The following is a 6,455-nucleotide window of genomic DNA, read 5'->3' as shown; positions in this document are numbered from 1 at the left end:
TAATATAATATGCAACATGATCTCAGACATGTTACTTTTAATATAAAAACTAATTATTTAATTATAAACTGACTTTTTAAAATCTAAAATGTAATATAGCCATTATAATATTTAGCCTATTATATAATCATTTATTTATTTACCTTTATTTAACCAGGAGAAAAGACTCACTGAGATAAAAAACTTCTGGCCAACACAGGCAGCCGAGTTTGCATATACAATTATACAACAAAGATGCAACATACAATACTAAATCCAACATAAAACATACAACCAGATAAAAACATTTACACACCATTAGGTCACTCTCTAGGTTAGCCTACATAGTAAAATTTTCAAATGACTAAGACACCAACACTGCGTCCGAAATGGAATACTTCCCTACTATATAGTATGCGAAAAGGAATATGTCCGAATACATAAGGTGTGTCCCAATTTGTGAATTTATGCACTATTCTATGACGTTTTTAAGGATAAATAGTGCGAGTCGTCTGTTCTCACTGAAAATTCAAAAAAGAAAAGGTGCACTTTAAATACCCGGATCACATGATGCAATAAAACTTCATGCATTCCACTGTTGCAACTTTAATTATGTAGCGGAGGGGGAGGGGCATCAGACTCCGATGTTCAATGACAAAAATAACCGTATAAAATTCACACACTACACGGATGAGTATATTGTGCATAAGTAAATAGAGTTTAAGTGCATAATGTATGACCTAGCTGGATGACATAGCTACTACTTCCGGCGAGATTCTGAAGTGCACATTCGATCATAGATATCCATATAAAGGCTAGATGTCTTAAGGCGGAGTCACTTCCGGCATCACCGGCGGCCATCTTACCACAGGGAAGCTGTGAATTAAGGTGAGTGATCAGCACGCACACAAATCCTCTTATCTCGCTGAAATCTTGACGGATTTACAAACGGTTTGGTTTCTTACAAACGTTATTAAAGTGGCTATAATTCTTTCATATGGAAGTCCATTGTTATAATTATTCATATGTATGCAGTATCATAACTACATCTCTGACGTTAATAACAAACCAAACCGTTTGAAAATCGGTAGAAAATTGAGCAAGTTATGGTTATTTAAAAGTACATGCACCATGTTACGAGTGAGCGAGCACCCTGTGGTAATGGTGCCTTCACGTGCTATGGTAATTATGGTAAATACCAAAAGCCGACGTGGAAAATGCACATGAACACCCCCTCATGTGGTATTTTCCACTGGGCAACTCGTAGAATATTTTGATGCACGAGTTGCCGAGATGAGATAACCTTTGACCTTTTCAAAATGGCGGAGAGCAACGCAAGAGTCGTGAATAGTAAGCATTGTACACAACTAAACGTTTTTTGCTACTGTTAGCGGATAGTTTTTGTAGCCTATACAATGTTGTGTCATTAACAATTGTAATATAATGCGTTAACACTCAGTGTCAGTTTTAAAAATACCGTTATGGTCTGCTGTTACCTACCCAGAGCAGATGCTAGCTAGCAGTCAATAAGAGCCTCCTAGTAATGAAACTACATTACGACAACAAAAGCACTTGAACACAACACACTGGTAAATACCAGTTCACAAGTGGAAAATATCATCTTTTCCATAGCACGTGAAGGCACCATAAGATGGCCGCCGTGTGCGGGCGTCGACCTCCATTGGCCAGCAGCGCGCACGAGACATCTAGCCTTTATTATATGATATCTATGCATTCCATGGACACTTTTACTATCCCATGAGGCCACGGGAGAGGATTTATGAATGGACGTGAAACGACGCAACTGACGCTGGTAGGTTACATGATAAAGACAACATGGCTGATGTAGTATGTCCAGACTACACACATTCAAATATACAGTAGAACTTTTTTTTAACGGTCCCTAAGTAAGTTCAAATTCAGATGTAGTACAGTAGCCTACGTGATTTCGGACGCATCGCAAGCCTGTAAGTCATCTACGTCTGGAGAAGATTCCAATCTGAGGTGGCGGCATATTTGAAGGAAGTTTTACCAAGCTCAGTTCTGACAAGGGGCACACAATTTTTTTATTTTTTATTAATAAGTGACATACTCTGGAAATTGCTCAGTACAAGATTTAAATTCATCTTGTGAACACTCAACTACAGTATCTGAAAGGAAATGGATCACGTGAGCTCCACTGTCATCACTACCATTGGTAGTCCTCACATCAATTCGCTCTGCATAAAGTTAAACTTTTCTCAACTTTGTCAGAACACACTACACTACAGCATGTTTGTTCATGTCACCGGAAGTCGCAACCTTATTATGCCGGGCTTTCCTAAAAACGATTGATCGACAACTCAGTTTTGAAAATATGTACTTTTGCACATCCCTACTATATAGGGTTAGATGTAGGGGAGCACGGGGCTAGTTGTAACACACTTGTTTTAAATACTTCCACACATGCTAGCATGACAAAACTTGGTGTATTTACTAGTTGCCATATCAACACTATATAGAGAAAAAATTGCGCCAGAATTAAAAACATTTTTGGAAGATATCCATAGACATTTATTAAACCATAGCAAAAGTACATTTCTTACTTAAGTTAATTTTTATTTAAAATTAGACAAATCTGATATTATTTTAATCTCCAATATGTTATTTAACAGTTGAGATAGTTCTTTAATGCTTCGCTAACTAGCAGAAGACACTAGCCAGGTTTAACTCCCAGTTGTGCAGGCGGGGCATGTTGTCACACTGCGTTACAATGAGCCCCTATTAGAAATATGCTATTATATTCTATACTTTTATTATTTTTATTGAGAAAACATGAGAAAAAGGTGAATAAAGGCTGAGAGTCAATGTTCAGAAATGACTAATTATTTATTTGTTTTGAACTATGCTGTATAGCTGTGTTTTCCTGTGTTCGTAGTCAAAACTCAAAAATGAGTTTATATTTAATTATTAAAAAATGCCATTATTTTATACGAAAAAGTTAACAATTGTATTTTATTTAGAAAATATTTTAGTTTGTCGTGTATATTTTTTTTATTAGCTCAGATAACATTTTAAGCTGTCATATGGTCATGTTACAATGTGCCCCTCACATGTTACAATGTACCCCACCTATGGGGCATGTTGTCACATTTCACTTCCATTCTTTCGGGGTATATCAAGAAAAAAGTATATACTGTATTAATAAAACAAAACCACATAATTGTACTAGACATGTGGGAAATTAATGTGGGGAAAAATAAATACTCTGAACCATAAGGAGATTTACACAAACTGAGAAAGTCAAAAAGCGTTACTTTGTGCCCCGCTCTCCCCTAATTCTCATAGTGAAAGCCACTTATTATTTTTATAAATTACAATATCAAGTGGTGCATGCGCAGTCAGGTAGTGAACAGTATAAAAGGCCGCTTGAAATTTTCCATGTGGAAATTTTGCCCGTGCTGTGATGGATTGTTGAGTGCCTCCTCGTAATTGCGGTTGTCATTTTCTCTCTATACCCTACCGTAGACGCATGACAGGCGGCAACGCTGATGCAAGCATTTTAATGTGAAACATAATGTATGCGTCTCCAAGCTTGGACAACAGCTTTCTAAAACAGGTGAGGGGAAGCCACTTATTCTGAAGTTGCCATGGAGATATTAGAGCACAATGATGCTAATTCTTCGTTTTCTATTCAAACCAATTTAAATTTTCTATCAATAAGTGCTTTCCTTTTGTGAGGAAAGAGGACAGCGAGAGAGGGCTTGCTTAGCTGGGAAAATGTTCCTTCTCGAGGGGTTCTTGGAGAACATATCAGCATATCTGATCTGAGAGAACAGGACGGCAGCATTTTAAACGTTGAGTGTTTGCATTTAGATTGGTGTGGGTGTGCGCTTCTATACGGGTGATATTCATGATAATGGGATATACTACTGATGTGTGTCACGGCTTTAATTCACATAGAACATCATATTCATTCTCTCAGTGGCTGTATTTAATGGAAGCTGGAGCGCTCAGCCTTTCCATTAACTGTTTCTCTAACCTTAACTTTATAATGCAAGACTCAATGAGAGTTTTGTAATCTGTCTTTTTAATTTCCATTTGGCATAACATTTAGTTTCTCCATTAACACATTTCCGTTAGTCAAACTTTTGATTGTTTGAATTCTTTGAAAGCTGAGAATTAGTATGTCCATTTCATTTCCAGAGTCAGAATAGGCTGCTACTTTTGAATGGATGTCAGTGTTGAAAGACACATTTTGGGTCTATGGTGTCATAAATAACCAGTTAAATAGCCGAACTACCCATCAACATTTTTGTTTTCGCCTAAATTAATGATAAACCACTCAAACCAAACTACAAAAACACTTTAAGGAAAGAGCTTTGGAAAGACAAAAACAATGACTCACTATAAATCACTGATTACATATTGTATCTCAAATACGCAAGACAGATGTCATTTTGACAGGTATGAATAAACTATGTGAGATCTGCCTGATTGATTACATGACTAAAACTATGAGCGCTTTTATTACAAGCATCACTTCAGATGTCTGAAATGATTACACCAAGCTGAAGAGAAAAGTCTTGGGTGGCAAAGTTAAAACTCAACGTAAATGAAGTCTCTACTCAAATGAATAATAAAACATCCTTCTGACTCAAAATAATTATGCTCTTGAAGACTTACCAGCCATCTAAGACAGGTGAAGTGCCATGAAGTCTTTAAGAAATCGCTGCCAAAAACCAGCTTAAGGTGGTAGGTGTGTTTTGAAAAATGGCAGCTGGTTTCTAGCTGGTCCAAACCGGTCTGGATTAATCTGTGCAACATGTTTAGAGGAAATTTTTTGTTGTTGTTGTTAATGCAACCACCTTAGACAATATGTGTTACCTGTCAAATACAATATTTCCCACAAACACTGACAAAACTAGGATTTAAGAATTGAGAAAGCATCTAAAACACGTTGACATTCAGTTGTGACAGAAAATATGTGCTAGCATGATTACTTAAAAAACAAACTCACAAAAAGTTTGTGTAGCCTTGTTGCAGGAGAAATATGGAAAGAAGACCTTTTGGATCATGGCTGCCCTTGATATTGCCTGATTTTATAAATGTTTTCAAAAATATCTGACTTTGTAAGGAGACAACTTATAAAAGAGATGCATTTCAGCCCCTTCTGACCACACAGATCTTGCAAGAAAAACATACTGATAAAAAGCTAAACTATAACTTGTTGCAAATAATTTCTAACCCTTTTACAAATAGCATTAAAATGTTATATACAAAATACATACAACTGGCTCTCTAGATCAATGAATAAATCTCTCAGGAAAGGAAAAAGCATGCATTTATCCACCATTGGAGTGAGGAGGCACTAGAAGAGGCAGAAACATGGGACGAAAGGAGAAACAAACTTTACATTATGTAGAGTGTGGAGGTTTGACAGCCATCAAGGACCAGCCCCATACACAAAAGAAATATATTTGAAATATATTTTCAGTATATATTTTGGAATATGCAAATATTTGAAATTGGCCCAATAAATATATTTCACACTTAACATCATATATTTTTGTTATATTTCAGAATATAATTTCAATGTATTTTTTTTCTGTATGGGTCCCCAAAAGTGTCAAAATATATGTGGCATATATTCCAAATACATTGAAATATATTTCAATGACTGTCCATATATATTGGAAATATATATATGACATATATATGTTTCATACATATATGAAATATATTCCAAATGTGTGACTATTCTGAAAATAAGCAAATTAAACGCTACTGTCTTGATGAAAAACAAGCCCAAAATAGCTTATAAGAGCAGATGGCAACACTTTTCTGTCAGAATGAATAGCGGGGACCTGCTTTGTTGTCTGAAAAATATATATATTTCAGTGAACAGATTTTAAATGTTTAAGTGCCTGGAACAGGCTGGTATTGACATTTTCTTCAGTAAAAAAGAGAGAGAATAAAAGCGCTGAAAGGTAAATTACCAAGAGGTTGAAAAGAAAGAAAAACAAGAAAAAAATCAGTTCAAATGAAATGAGAGGAAAAAAATGCACATTAAATCACCCATAACATGATACTTTTATTACAGGACACTGAGGCAAATCAACAAATAACAACTTTACAAATTTTGGAGCATTTCAGATTTCACAGCAGACTAACACTAAGCCCTGATTTAAACCCATTAAACATTATATTTCTAGGATGACAGAGTCGACTGTGCCTTGTGCTTTTCAAACCTGTGTCCTGGATTGAGACCATGTTACGTCTCAAACCGGCGTTTACAGAATATTGTGCTTTAAACATATGCAGAACACCGTACACATCAATTGGAGGGCGATCATCAAACATCTCTCAAATACAAGTCTTTATGGAGATGGAAATGCACAATGCTCACTGACATTTGATACACAGCCTACGGCAGATGGAAAGATCATTCCCCGAGTCTGGGATGACGCACCGCCATAAACAATATCTTGGAACCG

The sequence above is a fragment of the Rutilus rutilus genome (genome assembly GCF_951802725.1).
Source record: "Rutilus rutilus genome assembly, chromosome: 14".
In the NCBI taxonomy this organism is placed as follows: domain Eukaryota; kingdom Metazoa; phylum Chordata; class Actinopteri; order Cypriniformes; family Leuciscidae; genus Rutilus; species Rutilus rutilus.
The sequence above is the reverse complement of the archived record's forward strand: the minus strand, read 5'-3'. Positions refer to the sequence as shown.